This window comes from Macrotis lagotis, chromosome 4, assembly GCF_037893015.1.
Source record: "Macrotis lagotis isolate mMagLag1 chromosome 4, bilby.v1.9.chrom.fasta, whole genome shotgun sequence".
NCBI classification, from domain to species: domain Eukaryota; kingdom Metazoa; phylum Chordata; class Mammalia; order Peramelemorphia; family Peramelidae; genus Macrotis; species Macrotis lagotis.
The window spans coordinates 276,013,650-276,033,869 of record NC_133661.1 but is presented as its reverse complement, the minus strand read 5'-3'; the positions used below and the strand labels follow the sequence as shown (position 1 = coordinate 276,033,869).

Sequence of the window (20,220 nt, the reverse complement as noted above, 5' to 3'; positions counted from 1 at the left end):
GTGTTTCCTGTTATACTATGGCTTCAGCTTTATTCATTCCACATCTGATAAATAATTCTTTTTTAAAGATTTTTTTTTAGGTTGGCAAGGTTTGTGGGAAACATTCTTCCATAACACTGACCATCTCTTTTTCTGACACAAATGGCATTCCTTATCTTGACTCTGTACTTTAGAAGTGACCACCCTCTGTCTCATAGTATTCATCTCTTCCTTGAAGATACCATTCAAGCACCACCTTCCTCATGAGGATTTTCCTAATAAAAGCAAGTGCAAGTATTTCTCCCAGCTTCCCAATTACCACACCTTGTATTTATTTGTATTTTTTCTCCTACTCATTATTTTGTATATATTTATGATTGGACTTGTTTTCCTAGCCCCCCCCACCTACCCATAAATTATAACTATTTAAGATTGGGAAATATTTTTATTTATCAGTACCTAGCACAATGCCTGGCTTACGATGCTTGTCTATTGATGGTCCTGATGATCAAGCTTTCAAATGCTTTCATCATTCTGGGATAAGAAAAGATATGAACAAGTATGTGTTTAAAGCAAATATAAAATCTTCTTCAGTTCATACAGGGTCCAAACATATAGCAGGATAGGAAGCACATATTGAAAAGGCTGATAGTAGGTTAGAAAATAGAACTAGGGAAAAGTCAAGAAGTTTTAATATAGGTATGCTGAGGAACTGGGCCAGTTGGATTATCTAGACTGTGGGAAAGCGTGTACGGGTGTCAAAAGGCATCTGGGGAGGGATCGGGAAACAAATAGTTAAACCAAGTCTGAATAACCAGGCAGGTATCAAAAGTGAGATATTTAAAGTTTAGGCAGAATTACTAGGTAGTAGGAAGAGTGAACCCAGACCTTGGTTAAGAGGCATAGGATCTCAGTAAAAAAGAAGGGGAAGGGGAAGGGGAAGGGGACAAGTATTAAGCACCTGCTAGCAAATCCCAGAATGATTGCCACAGGCTGAATGGGTGATTTGGAATACTTAATTAAGTATGTGTACAGACATAAATGATATCATAGGATCTAGAGTTAGAAAGGACCTTGGAAGATAACTAAAGTTACCCAGTCACTTTACAGACAAGGAGATGGAGATGTTGACAGCTGATATGAATGACCCGTGGTTACATGATAAGAATAAAACCCAAGGGGAAGCTAGGTGGCATAGTGGATAAAGCACCAGCCCTGGAGTCAGGAGTTCCTGGGTTCAAATCCAGTCTCAGACACTTAATAATTACCTAGCTGTGTGGCCTTGGGCAAGCCACACCCTGTTTGCCTTGCAAAAAAAAAAACCCTAAAAATAAAAAAAAATCAAACCCAGTACTCTGCCCATTATATTTATGTTAGGCTGATTCTGGGTATTCCTTCCCTACCCCTAGAAAAAGATTTTCTTTAGGGCCACATAATATAGTGAGATGAATTTCTATAGAGATAAATATCAAATGTTACCCAAGGGTTCAAAAAAATTAGTTTCACAGTACAAGGTAAAGGCAAGAGAAGGATTATTAGAAATGGAATAATAACAACTAACACTTCAAAATTGCTTTAAGGTCTGCAAAGCACTATCTATCTATCTATCTATCTATCTATATGTCTATATGTACATATATGGTTGTATAGATATATATCTAGATAAGCACTTTGCTTTGACTTTTTATAATCATACATATGTTCATATGCTTATTTATAGTTTATATAATATTTTATTCATCCATCCATACACACACACACACACACACACACACACACATATATACACACACACAAACATATAAAATCTCACTTAATCTCACAGCAACCTGGTGCTATAATTATCCCTAGTTCACAGATAAGGAAACTAAGAGTGGTTAAGTGATTCATCTAGGTTTATATAGCTAGTACATAGTCACATAGCTACATAATATAAGGCAGGATTTGATCTCATCTCCCTAACTCTGAATCCTCTACTCTATCTACTACACCATTTAGAGGCTTAAATTTGGGGATTTTCTTAGACTGAAAGCTCAGTTATCTCAGCACTGTGTTTGAAAGGTACAAAAGCTAATGCTGTTCTAATGGGGAGGACTAGACTCAATAGACACTGCATCTTCATATTCTAAAAAACATTCATTATTAAAGATAAACTTACTAAAGAGTGGGTTTTATGTTTCAAAGGTTTCTGGTAGCTCCTGGGGGGAAATTTTCATTTTCTATTTAGTTAGCTGGTAAGTTTGAATATAGCATGAGTCCTTGAGGACTTGCTGGGGCCTGGAAAAGGCCTGCAGTTAATTATCCCTCTGACTAAGGAACTATATACTTTTTTAAAAAATTATTATCAAAACCATCATGCTTAGATCAAATGAGGACTTATTATTCCTCCCCTTTCCACCTAATTTTATATTAATGATTTGAGAATTTTATTTTGACATTTTTCATTTTTTATATACTAAGAAAACATTATTTCCCCCAGTTTTGAAATTTAACCAAAAGAAGATTTATTTAACTTGAGCAGGGGAAGAATTATCCACAGAAATGTGTAGAAAGGATAGCTGAGAGTAGATTCAGACCAGGAATACTCTCCTGCCTTTGAGTTGCTCATATTGGTCTGACTTCAAAAAGAGCTGAAGTGCTTCATAACTGTGTCATACTCAGGACAGGAGGAAGTTATATCAACTACCTTAGTTTTTAAAAGGCTAAAACTTTTAAGGTGTTTTCAATACTTTTTAAGGAAAATACTTTTTATGGGTGGCGGTATTAGAATATTATCCCAACCACAAATGGGTTTTGACCTATGGTGATTATAAGAGAGAAAGCACAGAGAGAAATTTATCTTGTTTTTACCTAAACATAGAGATATATTGCATTAGCAATCCACAGATACATCCCTATAGTAGAAAGAAATAGCTGCCATATTCATTTCAACCTCTAATCTCAAATGATGTACAGTCATTTGCCTCTTGCTCTCAGTTATCTAATTATGTTTTCTGAAGGACGTCAATAAATGGTATAGACCATCAGCATCACTTCAGCCTGAGCCTAGCTGCCACTGTGACCAAGAGTCCCAGTTCACAATTTGGAATTCATTCTGTTCCCATCTCCTCAGCCCTGTCACTGGCCTTCCCCTCCCACCATGAAGTGCTGCACTGTCATCAAGCTTGGAATGGCTCTAATAATTCAGACTGACAGTATCTATAGCATTAAGCCTACATACTTCAGTAAAATTGCCTCATTGCTGTCTTTGCTATAGGTTATAAAGATTCCTCATGGCTCACACAATCCCCTCTAGCTCTGGAGCTAGAGGGGCTGCCCTCAGAAAGCCACTTCCAAGGCAGAATTCAATTTTTTTCCTTGAAGCATGTTACCTGATGATTCCTGAATGCAATGCAGCTTAATGGAAACCCCAGAAGGGCTGCCCCTCTCACTTGTCTTGCCCTATTCCCCCATCTAAAAACCTGATGAGATTTACACATTTTGCTTCTTTTGCTGATGTTTAGGAAAATACAGAGCTAAGGTATCAAGAAACTTATATACACTAGTGGACTTAATGGATTTATGACCTCTTAGTGTAGAGAGGGTGCAAATGTCTTCTAGATGCTCTTATTTGAGGTTGTAGAGTTTTCCTTTACAATCCAATTTCCTGGGAAGCCAAACAGAGTTTTGACTGGGCGAATGTCTCTCTGTGTCCTTGTTCAGTTACTCAGTCATTTCTTACTCTTTGTTGGGGTTTTCTTGCCAATGATACTGGAATGCTTTGCCATTTCCATCTCCAGTTAATTTTACAGATGAGGAGATTGAGGTAAACAGGATTAAGTGACTTGTCCAGGATCTCACACCTACTGAGTTTTCCAGGCTAGGTTTGAACTGGGATTTTCCTGACTCTGGACCCAATGCTGTATCCACTAAGTCACCTAGCCATCTCCCTTAATGTATTAGGTACCCATAAAGTTTTAGTTTTAATGAAACTTTACCAAATCATAAAAATTATATTGAGGTACAGATGAAAAACTCCTAGTTCAATATCCCTCTGAACACCACATGAACTTAGCCCTAAGTGAATTTTTAATTGCAGGATGACAGTAAGATTACCATCAATAATGATTTACAAGATCATAAGATGATAGATTTCAAACTGGAAGAACCATTAGAAATTATTAATTCCTACCTCCAAATTTTATAGAAGATGAACCTGGGATAGAGATTAAGTGACTTGTCCAGGCTTATATAGCCAATAAATGTCTGAGGTAGGATTTGAACCTAGACCTTCCTGACTTGAAGTATAACTCTCCATTCACCATGCCATTAATAAATAAGGTTTCATTATTAGAAGAATAACATTCAAAACAAGGAATATCAGTCCCATTGTATTTTGTCCTAATCAAATGATAAGTGGCATATTGCAATCAGTTTAAGGGAATTTCATTGAGGTAGAAAACTCTGGCAACAGAAGGACAAATAATTTTCAACAGAAATACAAACTGTTAATATTCATATGAGTCAGTGCTTCAGTTCATGAATAATCAGATTTTAGTGAGGACATGAACAAACAGGAGCACTTACAGAGAGTGGAAACAAGAATGGTGCTTAATAAATGATCCTTGGCTTAGCTTAACTTGATCTAGTGAGGCAATTGAAGACCATGTTTTATGAAAAAAGAGTTTAAAGGACATAGAGGTATTTAATGTTGATAAAAGAAAAATTAAGCAAACTTATTAACCATATTCATATATTTAAAGGAGCAATAAGAAAAGTTTAAGCACTTTGATCTGTGTTATTCCAGAGAGTTGAACTAGAATCATTAGGTACTAAAATATAAAACAACTTCTAACTTGAGTCCATCAAAAAATTAAATGAATCACCTTTGAGGCAATTTCTTTACACTAATATTATTTCATTTGGAAGAACACTCTTTAGAGATAATCGAGGGGATTTATGAATCAAAGGTTGGTACCATATGATATCTGTCCAAACTCAAGCTTTTTTTTTATTTAAAGATTTTATTTATTTTGAGTTTTACAAATTTCCCCCCATCTTGCTTCCCTCCCCCCCCACAGAAAGCAATTTGTCAGTCTTTACATTGTTTCCATGTGGTACATTGATCCAAATTGAGTGTGATGAGAGAGAAATCATATCCTTAAGGAAGAAATATAAAGTATAAGAGATTATAAGAGCAGACAACAAGATATCGGGTTTTTTCCCTAAATTAAAGGGAATAGTCCTTGAACTTTGGTCAAACTCCACAGTTCTTTATCTGGATACAGATGGTATTCCCCATTGCAGAGAGCCCCAAATTGTTGCACTGGTGAAACAAATGTGTTGATCAAAGTTGATCATCATTCCCATGTTGCTGTTAGGGTATAAAGTGTTTTTCTGGTTCTGCTCATCTCACTCAGCATCAGTTCATTCAAATCCCTCCAGGCTTCCCTGAATTCCTGTCCCTCCTGGTTTCTAATAGAACAGCAGTGTTCCATGACGTACATATACCACAGTTTGCTAAGCCATTCCCCAGCTGAAGGATATTTACTTGATTTCCAATTCTTTGCCACCACAAACAGGGCTGCTATAAATATTTCTGCACAAGTGATATTTTTACCCTTTTTCATCATCTCTTCAGGGTATAGACCCAGTAGTGGTATTGCTGGGTCAAAGGGTATGCACATTTTGGTTGCCCTTTGGGAATAGTTCCAAATTTCTCTCCAGAAAGGTTGGATGAGTTTACAGCTCCACCAACAAAGTAATAGTGTCCCAGATTTCCCACAACCCTTCCAACAATGGTCATTATCCTTTCTAGTCATATTGGCCAGTATGAGAGGTATAAGGTGGTATCTCAGAGAAACTTTAAATTCCATTTCTCTAATAAGTGATGATTTAGAGCAATTTTTCATATGACTATGCATTGTTTTGATCTCCTCATCTGTAAATTGCCTTTGCATATCCTTTGACCATTTGTCAACTGGGGAATGTTTTTTTTTTAAATATGACTCAGTTTGTTGTATATTTTAGAAGTGAGTCCTTCATCAGAAACATTAGTGGTAAAGATTGTTTCACAGTTTACTGCATTTCTTTTGATCTTGGTTACAATGGTTTTATCTGTGCAAACCCTTTTTATTTTAATGTAATTGAAATCATCTAGTTTGTTTTTACTGATGTTCTCCATCTCTTCCTTAGTCATAAACTGCTCCCCTTTCCATAGTTCTGGCAGGTAAACTAGTCCTTGATCTTCTAATTTGCTTATAGTATTGTTTTTTATGTCTAAGTCCTGTATCCATGTGGATCTTATCCTGGTATAGGGTGTGAGGTGTTGGTCTAATCTAAGTTTCTTCGATATTAACCTCCAATTTTCCCAGCATTTTTTATCAAAGAAAGAGGTTTTATCCCAATAACTAGACTCTTTGGGTTTATCAAACAGCAGATTATTATAATCGTTTCCTGCTATTGCACCTAGTCTATTCCACTGGTCCACCACTCTATTTCTCAGCCAATACCAAACAGTTTTGAGGACTGATGCTTTATAATACAATTTTGGATTGGGTAGGGCTAAGCCCCCTTCTTTTGCCCTTTTTTTCATTAAATCCTTGGAAATTCTTGGCTTTTTATTTCTCCATATGAATTTACTTACAACCATTTTGTAATTCATTAAAGTAATTTTTTGGAATTTTGATTGGTAGGGCACTAAAGAGGTAGTTTAGTTTTGATAGAATTGTCATTTTTATTATATTAGCTCTATCTATCTATGAACAGTTGATATTTGGCCAGTTATTTAAATCTGATTTTGTTTGTGTGAGAAGGGTTTTATAATTGTTTTCAAAAATGTTCTGAGTCTGTCTTGGCAAATAGACTCCCAAGTATTTTATATTGTCTGAGGTTACTTTGAATGGGATTTCTCTTTCTAGCTTTTCCTGCTGTATCTTGCTAGTCACATATAGAAAAGTTGAAGATTTATGAGGGTTCATTTTATATCCTGCAACTTTGCTAAAATTGCTAATTGTCTCCAGTAGTTTTTTGGATGATTTCTTGGGATTCTCTAGGTAGACCATCATGTCATCTGCGAATAGTGAGAGTTTTGTCTCTTCCTTCCCAATCCTAATTCCTTCTATTTCTTTTTCTTCTCTTATTGCTGAAGCTAACATTTCTAATACGATATTGAATAGTAGTGATGATAATAGACATCCTTGTTTCACCCCGGATCTTGGGAATGCCTCTAGCCTCTTCTCATTGAATATAATGCTTGTTGATGGTTTCAGATAGATATTGCTAATTATTCTGAGGTACAGTCCATTTATTCTTACACTTGCATGTATTTTTAGTAGGAATGCATGCTGTAATTTGTCAAAAGTTTTTTTCAGCATCTATTGATATGATCATATAGTTTTTGATAGGTTTTTTGTTGATATAATTGATTATACTGACAGTTTTCCTAATATTGAACCAACCCTGCATTGCTGGGATAAATCCTACTTGGTCATAATGTATTATCCCAGTGATAACTTGTTGTAATCATTTTTTCTAAGATTTTATTTAAGATGTTTGCATCTGTATTCATTAGGGAGATAGGTCTATAATTTTTTTTCTCTGTTTTAACTCTTTCTGGTTTAGGTATCAGCATCATATTGGTTTCATAGAAAGAATTAGGCAGAGTTCCATCTTCCCCTATTTTTCCAAAGACAAACTCTAATTTTCTATAAAAATATTCTTTACTGAGCAGCAAAGTAGCCAATTGTGGGCAGAACCAAAGCCTTTCTTACAGAAGAAGCACAAAACCTAAATGATGATCACAAACAGATCACAGGATAGAAATTATTGAAAATAACTTATTTCAGATATCATAGATAATATAGTTGGAGATTGTATTAAATGACTTCTGAAGTACTTTCCAAATGTAACTGGGTGTTCCTACTGGCATCCCACAGAGAGGATAAGAATGTGAGCCATCTTTGGGAATCCTGGGAGTTTAGTCTTCACAGTCCCCAAAACAACAGTTTTTCAAGGTTTAAGTAGGGAAGGAGAAGTGGAAGAGTGGAGTGGTAGGTTATGAAGAGGCAATTCTCTGATAAAGAAATTAAAACTATCTATACTCATATTAAAGAATGCTGTAAATCATTATAGATTAGAGAAATGGTGTGACTTATACAAGATCACATAGCTTAGGTCATTATTAAGTGTGTGAGGCAGGATTTAAACTCAAGTTTTCCTGATTCCAAGACTGGTACTCTATCTACTGTGCCACCTCTCTGCCCCAATATCTTCAATTTTTAAAAGTTGTCTTATATGTTGTCTTTTTTTCTCTCTCTAATGTGTCCCCCCTTTAAATTTGATTCTTCTTTCACGATATGATTAATGTGTATCTATGTTTAGTATGCTTGTATAGCTATAGCTTTTATACCTATAGCTTATATCAGATCGCTTTCTGTCGGGGGAGGGGGAAGGAAAGGAGGGAGAAAAATGTGAAACTCAAAACCAGCAAAAATAGATTGTGAAAACTACATGTAGTTAGAAAACTAAATAAATAAAATATTTAATAAAAATAAATGAATTTTAAAAATATAAAAGAGGGGCAGCTAGGTGGCACAGTGGATAGAGCACCAGCCCTGGAGTTAAGATTACCTGAGTTCAAATCTGGCTTCAGACACTTAATAATTACCTAGGTGAGTGGCCTTGGGCAAGCCACTTAAACCTATTTGCCTTGCAAAAAGCAAAAAATTAAAAAAAATTAAAAAGAGTGGAGTGGTGTTGGACTCTCCTCAGCAGTAAAAGCTTTTGAATTAGTCTATAAGTCAAACTAAAGGGAAAACAGCTGTTGAGAGAGGAAAAGAGAGAGAGGAAGGGACAGAAGCAGGGAATTAGAGTCAAGAGGGCAGCTACACAGGCAGTAGTATGATTGAAGATGCTTTGAGTAGGGATGGACAATGGGTATTGTTGAACTTGGAACTTCCCTTCTCACCTTTTGAATGAATCTTGTGGAAAATCAATTATTTCTCCACCAAAAGACTACAGGAATGGTGATGTGTATAACTTTTTTCCACCCCCTCTGCATTTTTATTCAAGTTTTTCTTTAAATGTCTGATATCTTGTGTCTTTGAAAGTGTTTTTCCTTACATAAAATCCATGATCAAGCATGATGGTTCTGTACTGCACTTGTGCACACTTGGTTATATACTAGGGTATGAATGCAGTATTATAGTGTTCAACTGGGAATACATACAATTTAATCTGGTAAAACATTTCAATCTCTGACCAAAATCTTAGGATACCTAGCTGGAAGCACCACATGCTGAAAGTGAAAAGAGAACCTCCTAATTATAATTTTACTAATAATTTTAATGAACTTCCCATGAAGCAATGTTTAAACTGGATCCTGAGTATTCCTTTTTGCCCCCTAAACTAAACAAGTTCTTTATTATAGCCAGTTCAGATTACTTTTCATGTACAAGTTTCAGACAAATCTTCAGATTCCTAAGTGAATTACAAAGACTGTAGAATTCAGAAAGCCAGATCAAGAAAAAAGTCATATTTTCTTTTTAGAAGAAGTTCTCCTCTTCTAGTGGTCAGAGAATGATGTGATCTGAGAAGACTCCTCTTTTCCCCCATTTTCTTTTTGGGGAGCTGCATAAAAAAGTTAGTGCTCTTCCATCTTATTATGCAGCTGAGCAAATTTTTATGATTCATTTTCATATGAGATTTATCAAGAGTAGTATCAAAGATTAAACACTGCTCTTCTTGGCTCCAGTCCAATTACTGGGTTGCGTCCCTGTAGGTTTTGAAATGCCATAAAAAGAATGACCTCATTTTTATGGAATATTTCAAGGCAAAGGGATATATTCATTATGGAGCCTGAACAACTAACCCAGGAGATACTCTTCTGAAGGGGGAATTAATATCTTTAAAAATTCCAAAGAAGAGTAATGACCAGGGTCCAAAAAAGACATTTGCTTATATATTTCCCAGTGAAAGGTATAAATTGGGAAGTAATATTAGAGAACTTTTCCACTGTGAAGGAGAACACACCCTGAATGCATTCTACAAATTAATGATTTCTTCAGTTCTCTCAAGTACTGCCCTTAGTTAAGAATAAGATGTCAACAAAAGACTATGAACAGGCATTTTTCAAATGAAGAAATTAAAACTGTATATAATCATGTCAAAATGCTCCAAATTATTACTAATTAGAGAAATGCAAATTAAAACAATAATGAGGTATCACTTCATACCTATCAGATTGCTTAAGATCACAAAAAACAATCATTGTTGGAGAAGTTGTGGGAGGATTGAGACATTAATGCACTATTGGTAGAGTTGTGAACTAATCCAACCATTCTGGAGAACAATATGGGCAAAGTTTTATTGCCAAAGGGAAATAAAACTGATCATACCAGTTCCCCCAGCAATACCAACACTAATCCTATATCCAGAAAAAATCATTAAAAATGGGAAAAGTTCCATATGTTCCAAAATATTCATAGCAGCTCTTTTTGCATTGGCAAAGAATTGGAAATTGTGGAGATGCCCATCAGTTGTGGAATGGCTAAAGAAGTTATGGTACATGAATATTATGGAATACTATTGTTCTATTTAAAAACCCTGAATGATCTGACTCTAAAGAAGCATGGAAAGAATTACATAAATTGATGCTGAGTGAAGTACACATTAGAAGCAACAGTGTGAGTTGATCAACTTTGATCAACTCAGCAATTCAGAGAGCTTGACAACCCTAGGAGACCTGTTATAGACAATGGACAATGCCATCTATATCCAGACAAATAAAACAAAAGAAACAAAAAACAAACCACAGAATCTGAATGAATACTACATTCACTTTTTTTTAGGAAGGCAGTGGGGTTAAGTGACTTGCTGAAGATCACACAGGTAGATAATTAATAAGTGTCTGAGTTCAAATTTGAACTCAGGTCCCTATGACTCTAGGACTGGTGCTCTATCCACTGTGCCACCTAGCTGCTCCCATATTTGCTTTTTAAACATTTCTCTTATGTTTTTCCTTCCTATCCCATGTTTTTCCCCCTTAGTGCTAATTCCTCATATAGAAAATGACTAATATGTAAGCATGTTAAAAACAAATATACATATACAATGTTCACTAGACTGTTCACTGGTAAGGGGAGAGGGGTGGGTAGGGAGGGTGGAAGAAAATTCTGTAATATATAGACAGATAGATAGATAGATAGATAGATAGATATTAATGTGGATGAATGTTCATAAACTTTAATAACACAATTGGAAAATAAAACAAAATATAAATAATAAAAAAAGAAAAATGCCATGAGCTCCTTTTATCAGGAAATTAACGGCAATACACATTTAAAAAAGAAAGAATGAAATGTCAGTCAAAATTCAGGTTGACTCACTTCCCACCCCCTCCTCTTCTAATACTCACTTCAAAGTCGGCAGACTCTCCTAAAAATCCTTTCCTACAACTCACAGATTTTATGAAGTCTTTTCATTTTGATCTTTTCCTCTTGAGTAGGAGGAAACAATTTCATATTGTGAAAAGAAATAGAAAAACAACCCCTGAAGATTTTCCTTTGATTGTAGAATCTTTATCATTACTATTATCATTATAGTAGAAATAATGTGTAATAGTAATAATGAAGTGCCACAAAACAAAAAGGAAGGCATTCTTGCCAAAAATGTTTGCCACTCTTGTGGTAGATGTCTTGTGTAGAGTGCAAATGGAAGGAGAATTCCTCATAGATGGTGAAGTTCTCCTGGTGCTTCTGGTGGGTGACTTTGTGTTGATTACATTAAACCTCAGAAAATTACAGACTATATGAATCTTATGATTGCTCAAAAGAGGTTGTCCTAAAATCCATACAGGAAAAATAAAAGGGATTTTCAGTGTCTCTTGTCTAGACAGTAATATTGAGTTGGATGACCAATTCATTGGGTTAACACTGAAACAGACAGTGTAGGCAGACAATAAATTGGACCCAGTAGTGAATACCAAGAAATGAGTGGATGGTTGTGCATTTTGGAAATTGTGCACTATTTCAACAGTCTCAGGCTGTTCCCTGACACAAAACCCCACCTTTTGTTTTAACATTTTTACTGAAATTTTATTTTTCCAATTACATACAATGATAGTTTTCCAACATTCGTTCATTTGCAAATGAGTTTCCCATTTTTCTATCACCTTCCCTTCCCCGGGCACTGAACAATCTTATGTTGCACATGTACAATTGGATTTAACATTTTTTCATATCAATCATGTTATAAAAGTGAAATTAGAAGGAAAAAATCCTTGAGAAAAAAATGAAATTTTAGATGACAAATTCCATAACAGGTCTCTCAGAATTGTCCCTTGATCACTGAACTACCAAGAAAAGCTGTGCCCAGCAGAACTGATCCACCTTACAATGTTGCTGTTAATGTGTACAAATTTTCCTAGTTCAGAATCAGTTCATGCAAGTCCCCTCAGGCTTTTCTAAAGTTAGGGTGCTTATTATTTCCCATGGAATAGTACTCCATAACATTCATACACCCCAGCCCGGTCAACCATTCGTCAATTTCCAATTCTTTGCCACTAAACAAAAGAGCCACCATAAATATTTTTGTATTTTTGTGATCTCTTTGGAATATAAATCAAGTAGTGGCATTGCTGGATCAAAGGGCATGCTCAACCCTATTGCCCCTTGGGCACAGTTCCAAACCGCTCTCCAGAAAGGTTGGGTCAGGTCACAACCCTACCAACAGTACACCAGTGTCCCAGTCCTCCCACATCCCCTCTTGTCATCTGAACCAATATGATAGGTGTGAGGTGGTACCTCAGGGCTATATCAATTTGCATCTCTCCAACCAATACTGACCTGGAGCATCCCCTCATATGACAATAGCTTTAGTTTCTTCATCCAAAAACTGCCTGTTCACATCCCTTGATCATCCATCAACTGGAGAATGACTTGTATTCCAATACATTTGACTCAGTTTGCTACAAACCCTAGAACTGAGTCCCCCGTCACAAACACCAGCTGTGAAAATTGTTTCCCAGCTTTCTTCCTTCTAATCTTGGTTGCATTGGTTGTTTGTGCAAACCCTTTAAATTTAACATAGTGACAATCATATATTTTGCAGAAAGCTGAGAAACAATCCCCACAACTAGGACTTCCCGATAAAGGTCTCACCTCCAAAATATATAGAGAACTGCATCAAATTTATAAGGTTCAAGTCATTCCCCAATTGATAAATGACCAAAAGACATGAACAGACAGTTCTCAAATGAGGACATCAAAGTTAAATATAATAATATGAAAAAGTGCTCCAAACCATCATTGATTAGAGAAATGCAAACCAAAACAACAATGAGGTAACACCTCATTGGTCAAAATGAGAAAAAAGGGAAAATGGTCAAAGTTAGAGAGACTGTGGGAGGACTGGGACACTAATACACTGCTGTGATGTAGTTGTGAACAGATCCAACCACCCAAAACAGCAACATGAAACCACGCACAAAGAGCAACAAAATTATTCATCCTGTTGACCCAGCAATTCCAATTCCAGGCCCACATTCAGAAGAAATCATTAAAAATAGGAAAAGTTCCACATGTTCCAAAATAGTCACAGCAGCTCCCCCTGCAACGGCAAAGAACCGGAAATTAAGGGCATGCACATCAGTTGGGGAGATGGTTAAACAAGCTATGGTAGAAGAATACCATGGAATACCATTGTTCTGCAAAAAACCACAAATGGTTGGATTCTACGGAAGCATGGAATGAGTTACAGGATCCAATGCTGAGCCAAGGAAGTAGAACCAAAACAATGTACATATTAACATTGCAAGATAATCAACCCCGATAGACACAGCTCCTCTCAGCAGCCCAGAGCTAGGACAACCATTAGACCAGCCATGGAAAATGCTATCCCAATCCAGAGGAAGAAAAACAAAGCAAAACAAAACAAAAAACTAATCCTTCAGAATGTGAACACTTTATAATTATCCTTGGTGGAGAGGAAAGATACAAAATAAGAACTGAATCATACTCTTACCAGTTTGCTATTTACTTCATTCCATCCACCTCAGTTTTGGGTACTTCCCATCTTTGATTCTCCTTTTGCTCAATATAGCTTTAAAAAATTGGAATAAGCCTTTTTAAACTTGTCTTTTGTATTTCAGGCCAGTCAGCACTCATTCTGGGTTTATTGCTCCTGATCCTGTTATTCTATCACTGTCATTTTTGTATTTATTTTGTTTTCACTTCCATATCTTAGACAGTTTTTAAAAATCTAAGAGTACAGGGCAACTAGGTAGCTCAGTGGACAGAGCACCAGCCCTGGAATCAGGTGGACCTGAGTTCAAATGTGGTCTGGGATACTCAACAATTACCTAGCTGTGTGACCTGGGGCAAGCCACCCAACCCCATTGTCTTGCAAAAACTAAAAAAAAAAAAATCTAAAGAGTTCACTTACACAAGCATCCTCAGACAACTCTCTTTTTCTTCTCACTGTGACTGTTTCTCATTTGTGCTTTTGAGATGTCACTCTAGGGAGCTTTCTAGTCCCCCCTCCCCAACGGACTCTGACTTTGCTAAAGAAATTTTTAGATCATGGGACCCTATTTTCTTTGCATTCTATGCAAAGAAAATCTTGAACCTGTTAAATTTAACCCTCTTTTATCACATAGTCCAACATGGAACAATCAAGCCCCTTAACTGCCCCACTCTCATGCCTTCAATCTCCTCACTATTAACTTATACTCATTTGCCTCCAAATACATTTTTAAACCCCACTATTATAAAACCCTTTTGTGACCCATTAACTATGTTTCCATTTCTGTCTCTTCTCTTTGATTTCTAAACTTTAGGAAAAAAGTCACGTATGACAAATAACCTTCACTGATCTTAAAGGCGTGAAGTCACTTTATTTAACACTTCTATTTTTTCCCAGTACCCAGGCATAGGGCTCAGTACATAAGAATACCTAATTTGGGGGGAATGAAAAAAAAATAAGGTAGTTGAAATGGGAAAGAACAAAATGATCAACCTTTACTTCAAAGTGAATTAAAAATGTATTTTCATCCTTGAATCAAGACATCTCACTGATTATACTTCCCAAAGGAATTTGGGAGACTGAAGCTCTGTACCAACTCTGCTCCCTTACCCCAATCCCACCAAACCATAGGAATTTACTTCCCTTCTTTCTTTGGATATAGTAGATTATGGGAGCTCACAAGGTGTTTGAATTTGTAGATATGTTAGTTTAGCTGAACTTTTTTTTTCTTTCTCTCGTTTTCTAAGGTTTTAGCAGGGGAATGGGGTTAAGTGGCCCGCCCAAGGCCACACAGCCAGGCAATCACCAAGTGTCTGAGGTCTAACCTGAAATCAGGTACTCCCGACCCCAGGGTCCAGCACTCCATCCACTGCGCCACCCAGTCACCCCTTTTCTCTCTTTTTTGAATGGAGGACTAATTATTAAGAAAGGAAGGCAATGTAAGAAAAGGTATGAATAACACTTTTCAAAAGGTCCCTTAGAGGAGAAAGTTAAGACATTTTCCCAGAATGCTGACATCAATATGCATAATTATCAAGGAAGTATTTCTTCATACATTTTTCTTCTTCTTCTTCAGCTTCTGCAAGGCATTGGGGCCAAATGACTTGTCCGAGGTCACATAGCTAAGTAAACATTAAAGTGCCCGAGGCCAAATCCGAATCCAGGTCCTCCTGACTCCAGAGCTGATGCACCACCCAGCTGCCACTCATCCTTCTAATACAAATTAGAAATTATTACTTAGATGTTTGAAATATATATATTCTAAGATATTTGGCACCACATTCTTCCAAGAAAAATTTCTTTTATCTAGTGACAGCTTCAATACTTTTTCTCATTTATATGTTAATTCCCAATACAAAATATTATACATAGTAACTTCATAGAGGGAAGGGAAGAAAGCACATGGAAGAAGTACCAGCTTAAAGCAGTGAAGAAGAATAAAACAATTAAGATTAACTCAGTGGGTGGCTAGGTGATGCAGTGGATAGAGCACTGGCCCTGAGTTCAATTCCAGCCCCAGATACCCAATAATTACTCAGCCTTTGGGTAAGCCACTTAACCCCACTGCTCCACAAAAAAAAAATAATAATAAATAAACTCATTCTACAAAAACATCTGAACAAAATTAAATTCTGTATAAATTAAATGAATTTTTCATTAAGATAAAAAATAATTTTGGAATAGGATTAAAAAAATAAGAGTCTGTAACCCCCTTTTACATAGTATGACAAGAGAGGGACTAGAATGTTGTTTCTTTAACAGTATGGGTATTTCGTAGGCTGGCATCACAGAAGTTCAGTCTCTTGATGTTAGAATAGAGGAGCTCCATAATCATCTGGCATTCTCTCGATGTTATAACCTATGGTTAGAAATGTACACGATGGGAACCCCAGAGATCTTCCAGATTCTTCGCTTAAGATCTCGATCTACTGTAGCCACTATGTAACACTTGTGCTGAGTGACCCTCTGGACTAAGCAATCATCTGCATATGTTCCTTTGTGTGAGCATGACAATCGTTCAGATCTTGGGTCCTTAGCAATCCTCAGAACTACTCGGTATTTCTGCCCCAGTTTTTCAATTTCAGCCATCACACAGTCAGTTATGCAGGGAATATATTTGGCATACAGACATCATTGATTTCACTAAGTCCAACTTGGCTTTGATGGAGAAGTTGATAAAGTTGGTATCAACTAAAATGTAGCAAGGGGGTCCCAATTGTGTGTTATATTGAAAAAAATAAGCAGGATGGGTTCTGGGGAACTTCTCTTTCCTTGAGAGCACTGGGATCTTTCTTCTCTTTCTTTTTTGGTTTTAACTGATCTTTTTCTTTTAATCTCGTCTCGTAAACTAAGCATTCGCTTCATGGCCGCATATTTCCTCACTTTCTTTTGTTTCCCCATGTTGGGGGGGGGGCCTTCACACTCCGAGTCCTGAAGGGAGGCTCGCGCGTTTGTGTCACTCTCCCTAACTTCAAAACCCCACCTTTTAAACACCAATGTTTTCCTCCTGGTGCTATAAGATTACAAATCTTTAAATCCCAGTCTTCTCAGAATCAGAATTTCATATAACCCAAAGGGTTTTTGTGATAGTCTATACACAGAAAACCACATAAGGATATCATCTAAAATGTAGGTGATTAGTAAAGATCAGTAAGCTGGTTTCACAGTGTGTGAGACCTAGAAAGATAAATAGATACATACATATATACATACATGCATACATACATAAGAATATATATTACATATATAAATGTAAAATTCTTTGCCCATGTGAGATATGTATTTCTATAGGGATTGTCTAATTGAGGCTTTCAGTTACCTCTGAAATTTAATCCACCTTTCACTAACATCTTCCTTGTTAGGAGCAGAAGGACAAAAGCTAGATATTTGTTCCTTCCCTTGCCTGGGAATATTAGGCTAAACCTATTTCTCAATTATTGCTTGTCTAAGACTATAATTTCATTACTCATTATAGTCATTACAAAAGCCATTTTAGATTAACTAACCCTTAGTTTAAGCTTATGCCAATCAGCTCACCCCTTTTCTCCTGAATACTGGTTATACATAAGACATTCATAAATAATAAATACCTAATAAGTTTATTTATCTAGGCAAACATTAAATAGAATTTAGAATGTTATACAGATTAGAATATATCAGGAAAATATGTAAAAGTGGATGAGTTCTTTGTGGATAGAAAGATGACAGCTCAGATACTCAGATCAAGGAGCAAGGCTCTGGGCTCGTTCAAGGGGAAAAAATCTCTAGAGAAGCAGGCTGAATGTCTGAACAGACTTAAAGATCACACTGCTGACCTTCTGGTATGAGAAAGGTCTAGAAAAGGTGTCCTAAATTGCTCACTCAAAACTTGCCTGATTATCTTAACAGGTAGGGATCCCACCCTGTGGTCAAAGCATTAAAAATGTACAAGAACTTCTACAAAGATGATTCTACTCACGTGGAATTGCATGCACACTTATAGATGAAACAAAATCCAGTAGATGTAAAAAACAAACACCTTTTGTTGTGAGAGAATTTATCAAGTATCACATTCAAAGAGCACTCCTTGAGTGAAACAAGGCTATCAAATGACAGCTTACTGAAGTTGGATATGGTTATTTTTGAGTGACCACAATGAAGGGAAGAACTGTGAAGTTGGTGTAGGTTTTGCAGTCAAAACTAATTTAGTCAACAAGCTTATTTACATACCGAAAGGAGCAAACAATAGGCTCACAACAATGCAATTGCCACTTGCAGGAAAACACCAAGCCACCATCATTAGTGCCTATGATTCCACCACAAGGAACCCTGATGGGGTCAAAGAAAAAGTTTATGAAGACCTGGAGATTTTTATTAATAATGTGCCAAAAGATGACAAGTATATAAATCTGGATGACTTTAATGCTAGAGTAGGCTCAGACTACCAGACATGGCAGGGAGTCCTTGAGAGGAATGGTGCAGCAATAATGATGGTCACTTACTGCTAAAGATGTGCATCTCATGATCTTTTCATTACCAATAGTCTTCTGTTTACCTAAATAAAAGAAAATCTCCTGAATGCACTCTCAAAGCAAACATCAGCATTTAATAGACTATGATTGTAAGAAGAGACAGACAGCATGTGAGAGTGATGACCACAATGTGTTGGAATGATCACAGACTTATCCTATCCAAACTAAAATATTCTCATTCTTCAAAATCAGCCTCCTCAAGGCTAAATGACTACCAGAAGAATTAATGTGAATAGATTAAAGGGCCTCTCTGAGAAGAACTGTTTGTTGCTAACTTGGAGGGAAAATTGAACCAACACACAGTTGGCAACAGTGGAACAAAAGGTTTGGGCAGTTTTTAGAGATTTGGTATATAACTCTGTATTTCCTCATCTGGTTCAGCATATTCACAAACATCAAGACTGGTCTGATGGAAAGAATAGGGTAATTCAGAAGAGCTATATAAAAATGAGAACTCTACAGGGTTTACCAGAAAAAATAGTTCATCCATCTCTAAGAAGGCAGCTTTTAATTCCATTAAAAGTAAAAGACAAATGAAACTTAGAGATGTACCAGATTTTTAGCTCAGTAAGAATTCAGAAAAAATTCAGTTTTATGCTGATAGTAACAATCCAAAGTGCTTTCCCGATGCTATGAAGACTATTTGAGGAGCTGGACCCTTTCACAGTTTTCTCAACAGAACACCAATAATTAGTGTTGAAGTTTGAATGTCAATAGGCTCCTTTTAACATCTACTGCTGATTTTATTCCAGCTGCAATTTAAAAGGTGAGGTGTTCATTGCTTATGCAAACACTGACTGAAACTTTTTTATATGGTATAAGGAGGTTATTCCCCAGGAGTTCAAGGATGTCTCCATTATCCATCTCATTAAAGATAAAGATAATCTCTATTGTTTTTAGTAGGAATGGATGCTTTATTTTGTCAAGAGCTTTTTCAGCATCTATTGATATGATTATATAATTTCTGATAGGTTTGTTGTTGATATAATTGGGTATACTAACAGTTTTCCTAATATTGAACCAAACCTGCATTCCTGGGATAAATCCTATTTGATCATAATGTATTATCCCAGTGATAATACACTTTTTCTTGCTGCATGCAGGATTTTTCAAAGATTTTTTTAAAGATTTTTGCATCTATAATCATCAGGGAGATAAGTCTATAATTTTCTTTCTCTGTTTTACCTCTTCCTGGTTTAGGTAACAACACCGTATTGGTTTCATAGACAGATTTAGGCAGAGTTCCATCTTTCCCTATTTTTCCAAAGAGTTTATATAGAATTGGAATCAATTGTTCCTTAAACTTTTGGTTTAATTCAATTGTGAATCCATCAGGCCCTGGAGATTTTTGCTTAGGGAGTTCAATGATGGCTTCTTGAATTTCTTTTTCTGAGATAGGGTTGTTTAGGTATTTAATCTCCTCTTCATTTAACCTATACAACTTGTATTTTTGTAAATATTCATCCATTTCACTTAGATTATCAAGAGAAAATAGCTTCAATGGTCTGGACACATTATTTGAATGCCAAAGACACACTAGTCAAACAAGACTATTTTATGTAGAATTCACAAAGAGCCAACATTTATAGAGTAATCAGAAAAGACAATGCAAGGGCACTCTCAAAGTATCTCTTAAGAATTTTGGAATTGAGACTCTCCGCCAAGATAGAGGAGAGAAGACACCCACAGTTCTAAAGTCTCCTGATCTTTCCCCATCTACCATATGAAA

The 20,220-nt window shown here is 36.2% G+C and overlaps 1 pseudogene; it reads right to left on the bottom strand.

Moving 5' to 3' along the window:
• Window positions 1-16,289: 16,289 nt before the first annotated feature.
• On the bottom strand, window positions 16,290-16,881 carry LOC141520422 (rRNA-processing protein FCF1 homolog pseudogene; annotated as a pseudogene).
• Between the last annotated feature and the right edge of the window lie 3,339 nt (window positions 16,882-20,220).